The sequence below is a fragment of the Zingiber officinale genome, chromosome 8A (assembly GCF_018446385.1).
Source record: "Zingiber officinale cultivar Zhangliang chromosome 8A, Zo_v1.1, whole genome shotgun sequence".
Lineage (NCBI taxonomy): Eukaryota > Viridiplantae > Streptophyta > Magnoliopsida > Zingiberales > Zingiberaceae > Zingiber > Zingiber officinale.
In genome coordinates, this window is record NC_056000.1 from 14973574 (window position 1) to 14985391 (window position 11818).

Here is an 11818-nt window from a genome sequence, read left to right on the forward strand (position 1 = left end):
GAGACACGGAAAACGAACTCGACAAGGTAAGTCAGGTACGTTCACTTCCTCTCGATAAACTTTATAAATTTGTTAAGTTATTAACTAAAGACTGCTGTAAATTAGAAAAAGAAATAAAAAATTTAAAAATAATCTTAGTTAAATCCTGCCCTCTAGAAGAATTAGATAAATCAAAATTGGAAAATGAAAAATTGAAACTTGAAAATAATGATTTGAAAATTCAAGTAGATAATTTGAAAAACCATGCATGTTCATCTAATTCTAGAAAATTTAAAAATTTAAATTGGTATTATAGATATCACCCGGGACAAATTAAGAATATCTCTAGAAAATATGTCCCTAAGAAATTTTTAATCAATCCAGTAGGCTGGAACCTTTATTGGGTTCCTAAATCTTGCTTAGTCTAAGTTTTAAAATTAAGATTAAAATTAGCGCTTTTCAGTGAGAAAATTAAACAATGAATTTCTCTATGAGGTTTGTCTAAGAAAGTGGTTGTTGCTCCAATAACCAAGAAGGCCTAGTGCCTCGCCACGACCTAGAAGCCAAACTATTGAAATAAATGTTTAATTAACTTTCTGTCAAAGCATTAAAATTAGAATTAATTAATGCTTTCAAAGTTTAAAAAAAAAATATTTTTTCAAAATATTTTTATACTTAGAAAAATACTTTTTGCCAAAGTCGAATTTTCACTTAGAAAAATTTTCTGCTTAAGTTACTTAGAAAAAATTCTCATTTTTTGTTAATTTAGAAAAATTTTCATAAGACCATTTTGAAATTGAAAATTTCTGCATAAAGTCTTTAAGAAATTTTTTTTACTCTATGTCTTTAACCCTTAGTTCTTTTTAAACCCCATTTTTTTGTGATCAAAGGGGGAGAAGAATTAGTATAAGTCTAGGGGGAGGTAGAAATTGAAAATTGAAAATTTTTGAAATTTAATTTTGTTGCACATTATTGCAATAACTTGTTTTAATTTTATGTCTAGTTTTGACCCTAGCTTAACTTGGGTTGATCACACCAAAAAGGGAGAGATTGTTGGAACCCCAAGGTTGTTTTGGTGTGATCAACAAGTTAAGTTAGGTCCTGCGTTGTTTCTAACCTTGTGTCTAAGTGTGCAGGAGCTTAGGAACACAAGTAGTCGAGCGGAAGACGCAGCTAGCGAGAAGGACGGCAGTCCGAGGGACGATGTGCTGCGGAAGAGTACACCAGCGGACGAGAAGGAAGCGCGCGGTGGTTCCGAGGGACGAAAGCCGGAGCGGAAGATTGCTCGAAGAGCAAGAGACGCAGCTAGCGAGAAGGTCGACGACCGAGGGACGAAGACTGCGGATGAGTACGCTGGCGGACGAGAAGGAAACACGCGGCAATTCCGAAGGACGAGAAGCCGGAGGGAAGCCCGCTTGAGAAGACCGGAAGTTGGGTTCGGGTGAGCTCTTTTCCAGATGGCAGAGATCACCCAAGTAAGCGGATCCGGAGCGGAAGACCCGGACCGAGGCGGGACTAAAACGGAGCAGAGGTCCCGGACGCAAAAGTCAACCAGAGTTGACTTTTTGCTCCGGGGCGCCCGGAACTGTCTGGGGCACCCGGAACGTGAAGTTTGACCAGAACGCGTCTTTCGCGTTCTGGACGTTGGGGGATAAAGTTTTATCCCCCCCAGGGCGCCCGGAACCCTTCCAGGCGCCCCGACCAAGACTATAAATATAGCCTTGGTCCAAAAGCTGTCAATTAACTGAGAACTCAAGCATTCTTTTTACACTTGTACGCTTTTCTGTTTTAAGCTTCTATTGTACGCTTCATTGCTGTAAAATGCTTCTCCGCCTGAAGGAGATACTAGTGCTACGCTTTCTTGGATTAACAACCTTCCCGGTTGTAACCAAGTAAATCTCGGTGTGCCTTTTACTTTTCTGCTTTTATTTATTTCTCTTATTTTACAAGTGTTAGTTTAAGAGTTCGAGAAGGGTGTTTGCGTTTTGATTTTTGCAGGGCTATTCAACCCCCCCCTTCTAGCCGGCCCAACGGTCCTACAATAGCTTCAGTTAATTTCACTAAGTCAAATGCACCAGGTCGAACACATATGATTCTTCCTAGACATGCATAGACAGAGTTTTCTTATCTACTATCATTCCAAACTTTTCTAATAATATTTGCCAAGTTAAATTAATTCCTAATTTATCTAGTCCTAATTATCTAATCAGGTAAAATATTATTTTGTAGGTGTCAACTAGTTTGGTGCCTCCCCTGAATTATTGAACTTGAGTTTATTTTAAGTTTTTAGTTTATGTCGATTTATTTTATAGTTATAGTAAATCTGATTATAACTTGAGTTTAAATTGAATTTGTAGTTATTTTATTTAAACTTATTTTTTTATTTGAATTTGATTATTTAATTTCATTTTACATTTTAGGATTGGATTTGAATTAGTAGGTTTAGATTTTATTTTTGGGTTTGAGTTTGAATTATTTGGTTTATTTTGATTTGGTTTTAGGTAGTGGATTTCATTTTTATGTATATAATATTGATTGAGTGCTATTTGCTTGGTTAGATAAGCTTTTAGAACCCAAGCCTTGGTTTGTTTCTTATTTTGGGTTACCAATGATATAAATATTTTATTGATTGAGCTAGACTTGTATCCGAATCTGGATTTGTTGTACACAATTCGTTGTGATCTGAGTATCATATCTAAGTACTTGGATCTTATTGTGAATTTTCCTAAAAGTTCTTTTAGTTCAACAACTTTATTTTTTAATTTAGATTTTTTATCCTCAAACTTTACAACTTGAGTTAGATTTTCAAATTGAACTGATTTAGTTGTTAAGCTTGATTTTAATTGTTCTTTTAGATTTTGATTTTCCTTAATGAGTTGATTAATTTGGGTTTTTTATTTTGCTAATTTCTATTCATGCATGCCTTAATTTTTGAAGAAAGTAGCATATTAGTTAGAATTATCCTCATTGGGACATTTAGAAACGAGTACAGACTCATGGCTTGACTCGTATTTAGATTCGTTGTCTTGATCCATTTTACTTTCTGATTCTGGTCTGGATGCCATCAGCGCCAGGTAATTCTGCTGGATTCTTCATAGGAGGATTCATCCCAAGTTGCCTTCAATGCCTTCTTTCTTCTGGTTATCTTGGGTTTGTTCTCCTTCATCTTTGGGTACTCATGCTTGTAGTGTCCTTTCTTGTTGCACCCATAGCATGTGATATTGGCTTTGTTGCTGTTGGAGTTGGACTTTATCTTTTGTAGATCCTTCTAGGAGAAATCTTTCTATTTCCAAGTGGATATTTTTCTTTCCAAGTTCACTAGGTATTCTTCAGTATCTGAATCAGAGTCAGATCCAGCTTCTGGTTTACATTTGGTTCTAGACTAGAATTCTTTAGATGAACCTGCAAGAAGAGAGATACCTTTCTCGATCAATTTGGAGTTAGTTTGCTATGTAACTCTAATTTGTAAAATAACTTGTCTAATTTTAATTTTAAAAGGTTCCTGAAAATTTTATAGGTATCCATGATAGTGTCCATAATGCATTCTGAGGAAACAAGTTTAAGGCGTACCTTATAACATCTCGGTTCTCCATCTGGTGGCCGATTGTGTGGAGTCAGTTGAGGAGGTCCTTGATCCTCGCATATAGTTGGTTAGCTATCTCTCTTTCTTGCATTTTAATATTAAATAATTTATTTAATAAGAGGTCGCATTTGGTTACCTTAACATTGGTCGTTCCTTCGGGCAATTCGATGAGTTTGTCCCACAGTTCCTTTATGTTCTTGTGTGGACCGACGTGGTTCAGTTTTTCTTTTGTGAGTCCGCACTGAAGGATGTTAACAACTTTGAACTTGATTTGCGCCTTCTTTTTCATCTCAGAGTTCTAATTTTCCAAGTCAAGGAGTATTTTTGTAACTTCATCCATTGGTGACTTGTATCCTTGTTGAATAGTGAACCACAGGTCGATGTCATTCTTGAGTTATACCTCCATCCGTTTCTTCTAGTATGAGAAGTCATCTTCGTTGAACAACGGGGGACGAGTGGTACTATATCCTTCGATTTGGACCATGTGATTGCTGAAAAAAAGGGCTAAACATATACCAAAATTTGGTCTTAGGGTAAGTAGTGTGGTAGAAAGAATAAGACAAAAAACTCAAGTGGTGTTGCACCAACTTGAGCAAAACTAAAACGAAAAAGGATTTATTCGAAGAGGTAATTATACCAATTTAAATATATTTGAAAAACTAAAATCCGAAGAAAAATAAAGCATAAAAGAAATAAACAATTAAACCCTCTGCTTGATTGGATGTTGCACCAATTCAGAGCTTACAGAGTTTTGATACCACTTGTAGGACCATAGCGCATGAGAGGAGGGTGGATGAATCATGTGGTTTTAAAAACTCTATTTTTTGGTTTTACAAAAACGAGTACGTAGCGGAAAAGATAGAAACAGGAACAAAAAGGAAACAAGAACTCGATTAGTTATTTAGTTGGGAGCCTTCGGTGACTTGTACTTCAAGAAGACCCATGATCCCTCGAATTGTACCAATAGCCAATTCACTATAATCCTCTTCCAAAACTGCCGAAAGAGATAAACGAGTACAATAAAAAAATTAGGATAAGTGTAACAAGCTACACTTTCCTTTATATAGTAATTAAGTACAGAGTTAAACTTTCGTTACCCAACACTTTTGAATATGATCGAATCGATCTCGATGTTAGATGACTTCTTAGCAATACTTGGGCATAGTAGTGCCGTAGCATAGCGAGAGGACGAAGTCGGAGCAGTCGAAAACTCGAAGGGTCGTGTATTGAACTTGTAAGTAAGTTGCTTTGAAAGCTTCGCCGAATCCTTTTGTTATAGGCTGTTTAGGGCGCCTCCAAGCTTTGTCTAGGGTGCCTTCAAGAGCAAACTTTATCCCACAAAACTCAGTCATGAAAAGCTCCGCAACCTTCGGTTTTTATGCTTTAGAGAGCACCTTCAACGTTCTTAAAAGGCGCCTCCAGAGGCATGCGAGGTACCTTCATGCTCTCTTGCACAGAGTCTTCAACTAGCATCCGAGGCGCCTCCACTCGCATAGGAGGCATCTTCGTGCCACTGTCTAGGGAACCTCTAATCGACCAAGAAGGGCCTTGAGCACTATTCACCGAAGTTGATTTTTCTCTTTAACTCCTACAAAAATATGTTAATCCAAAAATAAAGTATAACTTGCAAAATGGAGTTAACACAATAATAAAATAGTATTATTAATTAGACTTTGTCTTCTTGAGACCAGGATTTAATCATAGCCTCAATTTAGATTTTCAAAATGAACCTAAATTGGGCCTGTGCCTAAAATCCCAATTTGGGACTCATCCTCACTAGAACACTCTCATATAGTGACTTACCTTACTTACCACACAAACTCGCTTGACTTCCTTACGACCCACCAGGTCTTTCTGCCAATTGTCAGATCCGCATACTCAATTGGACTTCAGCTAGCTATTAGGTCCACAGATCCAATCGGGTTTTTCTCCAGATATCGGATTACTTTTTAACCAATCTGGACTTCTACGCCAGCTATCAGGTCCTCTAGACCTTGCTAGATTTGAGCCTAGTGTCAGATTAGTCATGTCCTACACATTTGGTAGAAAGGTTAGATCACAACACATCTAATTTTAATCCATTTGTCATTCATAAAAACTTATATTTGATCATTGATGTCAACTACACCAACAGTTAAGACTAAAAGAATTCACATATTTCCACAATGGTATGATATTATTTATTTTGGATCTAAGCCCTCATAAATTTAATTTTAGGCTATATCCCAAAAGCCTCATACCTAATATTATTATCTTGTTCTGGGTCTCCCCTCAAGCATCAGATCAATCGAGGTCACTTCTCTTATCTAAGATTTTTTTACCACTTAGGATTCATTCCCCTAGGATTTTTGCCAAGCATCCGACAACCCTTGACATTGTTAGGACACTTTGAGAGCTATAGGGGGAGTGATTAGCTCTAATTACTTCATTGGTGATGATTTACAGCTAAAAACTTGAAGCAAAGTTAACACCTTTGATTTTACTTGGTATCCACCTCCTTGAGGTGACTAATTCAAGGATCCACTCTCCTCGCTCATAGTACACTATGAAAACCTCTTTCTAGGAGGCGGAGAAGCCTCATACAAGAAAATACAAGGAATACAACAAGAAATGTAATAAGAACAAAGATATAAATACAACAATAAACCTTTACTCTTGATCTCTTGTTGTTGTGGATTGCCTCTTAATGCCTAGAAAGTGCAGCAAGTTTTGTCACCAAAATGCTTCAAGAACTGGCGAAGGGTAGCAGAGAAGCAGAATTGCGATTTGAATCTCTATGAATGCCTTTATATCCCACGGATTAGAGCTCCCAATTAATTGACCTTATCCCCAATTCATTACCACGTCATATCTGAGCAAATCCAACAGCCGTCCAAACCTCATAATGACTCTTTTCAGCTTCTCCCAATCGATTACTCAATTGATTATGCAGTTTCTTAATCAATCACCCAATCTTTAGAAGCCCACTGTTCGCTTGCGAGCTACTCCCAATCAATTACGCTCTCATGAGGAAGCTACTATGCTTTACGAAAAACTCCTCTTAATCGATCAGTTGATCAATCAAGAAACCACTGTTTATCATGAACTTCTCCCAATTGATTACCTAATCGATTAGGATTGATCTTGATCGATTACCCAATCAATCAAAGCTCTTTCTATTTCGTGAAGAAAAGCTCCAAATCAATCACCTAATCAATTGACGTAGTTCTTGATCAATTACCTAATTGATCTAGACACCTTCTGTTTCACGAAAAAAGGCTCCCAATAAATCACCTAATCGATTGACTTTGGCCCAATCAATTAACCAATCGATTGCTCAACCTTAACTTTGTTAACCTAATCTAGGTTCCCTTGCCCAACCTTCGGTCAACTATTACCTATTGAGACTTCTTCACCAAGTGTCTGGTCAACCTTTGACCCGCTTGGACTTTCTAACTCGTGTCAACTTCCCATTGGACTTTCAATCATTAAGTACGGTCCTCCTTGAACTACTTTGATTTTCCTCTTGCCTAACTGTAGTGAGGGTTTCCTTTTTCCAGCATACAATCCTCCTTGACCCACTTGAACTTTCCTTTATCTAACCGCAGTTAGATCTTTCCACTTGCCAACGTGCGGTCCTCCTTGACCCACTTAGACTTTCCTTTGACTAACCGCAGTTAAGACTTCCCTTTGCCAACGTACAATCCTCCTTGATCCACTTGGACTTTCCTTTTCCTAACCGTAATTGGAACTTTCCTTTGTCAACGTGCAGTCCTCCTTGACCCACTTGGACTTCACTTCGCCTAAATGTAGTTAGGACTTTCACCTTACTTAACAACAGTTAGGACTTTGCCTTGCCTAACCTCTGGCCTAAACGCAGTTAGGACTTTCCCCTTACCTAACATCTTGTTAGGACTTTATCTTGCCTAACTTTCAGTTAGGACTTTATCTTGCCTAACCTCCAATTAGGACTTTACTTCGCCTGACCTCTACTTAGGATTTTTCCCTTGCCTAACCCTCAAGTTAGAAATTCGTCTTGCCTAACCTCTAGTTAATATTTTTCCTTGGCTAACCTCAAGTTAGAATTTTACTTTAACTAACTTCCAGTTAAGACTTTTCTCTTGCCAAACCCTTGAGTTAGGACTTCCCCTTGCCTAACCTCTAGTTAGGACTTTCCCTTGCCTATCATCAAATTAGGATTTTCCTTTGCTTGACCTTCAATTAGGACTTTACTGAAGGATCAAAAAGGAGTGATAGAGGGGGTGAATATCGCTCGTTAAAAACTCTTTATTTTCATATCAATTCATAAAATGATTATCAAAGTAGCAGCGGAAAACAAAACAAAAATAATACATATGACACAAGTTGGTTACTTGGTTCAGAGCCTAGGTCAACTACTACTCCAAGACCCACGATCCTTGATCGCATCGTTGGACAATCCACTATGATTCTTCTTTCCAAGATCTCCGGAAAGAAGCAATTCGTACAATGAAAAGTGTAAGATAGTTTCAGCCTACTATTTTACTAGAAATTAAGTACAATGTAAGCTAAATAAAAATATACCGACACGAGATAGAAGATTGAGCTCGGTCAGTACTTCTTGAATGGAGTAACAGCTTGCTTGAAGTGAGTAGTAGAGTAGTAGCACGAATAGTAGCTTTGCACAGAGATGAACTGAAAATAGATTCCCTGTTTCGTACCTCGAGCTCCCCTTTTATAAGCATCGTTCGGTCGACTGATAAACCTATCAGTCGATTGATCCGTTTGGTCGACTGAACCTCCTATCAATCGATTGAACACGCTCCCTTCCTTCTTCGCTAAGATCTGATCTTCACACATTTATAAGCTTTAATGGTTCAGTCGACCGATCACCTTGTTCGATTGATCGATCAGTGAACTTTCCTGTTCATCAAGATTCACACTTAATTCTACATTAATGAAGTGATTGTTTGGTTAACCGATCAAGCTGGCTTCTATCTCTGCTTCTCATCAATCTGATCTGTGCCATGTCTGCATGGTTCAGTTGACCAATCCATGGGTTCGGTCGACTAATCAGTCACTTTACCAAACTCTGCTTCGACTAATCTCTAGTCTGAATCAACTTGGTTTGGCTGACCAATCCTGGTGTTCGATCGATCGATAAACTTCGATTCCTACAAAACAGAGTTAGAATGAAAACTCCTACAAAACAGAGTTAGCACAGTAATATATGAATAATAGTAAGATGTATGAGTAATATTTGACAGTAGAACTATCTTGATCTCAACTTTGAAATCTTCTCAGTTTCTTCAATTGGATCAACAACCTAGGGTTTATTTCTTTCTGGAACACGACCTCACTGTTGCTCCTCCAATTTCATACCTCAACTTACCTGCCAAATATTGATCCTCTAGACCTATTTGGACTTTCTTTGCTCAGTATCTGATCCCTGATCCACTAAGATTTTTCCTGCAATACTACATTAGCCAATAGTAAAAATAGTAATACAGAACTATATGGTAAAACTAAACTCAGAATTACCAAGATCCGCTAGTTCGGTCAACGACGCGTGGTTGACCAGAAACCATCCAATCAACCTTACTTGGAGTCACTCCTCTAAGACTTCCTGTTACCTAAGGTTACCTCCCCCTAGGATTTTCTCCATCTGACTTCACTCACCATAACCTAGAGTTACCTTCCTCTAGGGTTTTCTCCACCTGATTTCACTCACTAGGACCTAAGGTTACATTCCCCTAGAGTTTTCTTCACCTAGTTTCACTCACCAAGACTCAGCATTGGATCGGCCCACCAGGGATTCGATATCGGGTCCTCTAGACCTATCAAATTCTTCTACCTGACTTCCATAATCTACCGAGATTTTCCTTGCCTAGTTGCAACTAGGACTTCCTGTCACGCCCCAGAGGAGTCCTTGTCCGAAGAACTTTCGACAGCATCTCCCCTGTACGGGTGATAATCTGAAGCATGACTACATACAAAATATACCTCAGCCACACTCGGCTGGAATATATATGCAAAATAGAAATAACATAACCACGCAGTTAATATACGTAGCCTACCCGGCTGGACATAAGCACAACCACACAGTTAATAAGAACTCACTCGGCTGGAACAAAATAAACACACAGCAGCGGAAGACATAAAATGATACGAACGTAAAACCGACAACGACATTAACAAAAATACCTGCCATCACAGACTTGACCCAAAATTCATATCGACTTATTGAAAACAAAATACACAAAATCAATATACCACCCCAAACGATAACAAAACCAAAACGAAAACTATCCTCGAGTGTGACGTAGGACCCAGGACTGGCAGCCGGCATCTCTCCAAGCATCCATGACTCATCTATCTGTTACCTGGTGAAAGAAAAAACCAATTTGCGAGGTGGTGAGTATTGGAACTCAGCGGGTAGGGAAAGAGATAGTGCATGAACATAACATATGAGTCGAGAGTGTCAACAGTATACAGTCTCAAAAGGAAATAGCAGATACTAAAATAGAACCATAATAAATGCTCATACCTGAAACCATATCCTAGGCTAGGTATAGTAGGTCAGAACTGGTACTAATCTGCTACATTACTGTTCATAACTACAAAGGTAATAAGCAAGGTATATACAAATTTCCAATGACTAAACAGCTACCATGAGAATATATCTCAACACAAGTAAGCATATCAGCATACGTGAACAACAGCAGTAAGCAATAACAGCATATATAGACAGTAGCAGCCAAAACAAATATAATAACAACAGCGTATGCACGAATGGTCACTCCCGCCCACCTCTCTACACCATGACCCCTGTATGGTCGAGAGGCCGGGTCAGTGACAGACTGTACACCACTCCAGCTACCACTCACGCAAGTGGCCGAGGGGACAGTTGCATAGTAGCTAACTAGCTACATCTGCCACGGGGTCCCTGTTGCTCGTACTCCAGCTACCACACGAGTGGCCGAGTGCGGCACGACAGGACAAGCGGCATCAACTCCAGCTACCACTCTCTCGAGTGGCCGAGGATGCGGCATGCATGTAATGACATGATGCGAACAATGCAACAGTCATCATATATAAATAAGCAAAAACAGGTATGCTACATGAAGCCATCATGCTCAATATAGTATATAAATAGACAACAGTCAAAGCAAACAAACATGGTATCTAATATCTGCTACTGATCATGGACAACAACAAGAGACTGTATCGATATGAAAACGAATATCTCAAAGATCGAGTGGAAGTATCAAGCACAGGAAAAATAAGAGTGGAGTCAAGGTAACAACATAATTTCTTATCCAAAATAGTTCATGCACGAAGGTCAAAGTACTAAAAGAAACAAAGCAAGAAATACCTGCCTTTATACGTAGATCGTATAAGACTAAAACCCACATCGTGGCGCTCGTCTCGAATCAACGTCCTGCAAATCACGTGATGTACAATTTAGCTAATTTCATAAACAACATCTAGCTAAACCCATCATGAATTAAGTGGCTAACCTATAACCGAATCTGATTAAGGAAAACCCTAATTTAAGACATATAATCTATCTACATTACACCTAAGTCAATAGCACATTCCACTCATTTTGTAACCATAATGATTCATTATTACTTTTTCCTAATCCATTTCCCTGCATAATCAGAGAACCTACACAGCAGCAAAACCATAACCCACCTAACAAATTCTGTCCGAAATCTATAAACACAGAATAACCAGCAACACAAAAATGCATGACAATCCTCCGAACAAGAGCCCAATCATCAATTCACCAGAACTGCCCTGTAACCCGAGACCATCACCAGTCAAGAACCCAAAGTCAAATCTCAATAACCTCCTTCAATTCTACACTGGAATCCAGAACCATTACAAAGCAAGAACAACATCCAATCCAAACCCCAACAGAAATGCCAACAAAAGTATGTTAAAGGATCATAAAAAAAAGAATCTAAAAATCATCAAACCGAAGCCTCCACTCCAGTAATTAAATTCAGCATACAAAAGAGCATTTCGTCAAGCAATACAAAAGGACCAAAACCTTTCAACACTCCCAAATCTATTCCAACAACTCAAATCCCTTACGACATAACCCAATAACCTTCAAAATGAACCAACCACCGTCTCCCAAATCTGAAATAGAGAAAACAAAGCTGGGGAAAAACTCCATGATGATCAAGGACACATTCGGAATTGGTTGGGACGCCTACATCTAATCCCTCCTTTGCAACCCATACCTACTTAGAAGGTTATACTTGCCTGGCCAGTTAAGGCACGACT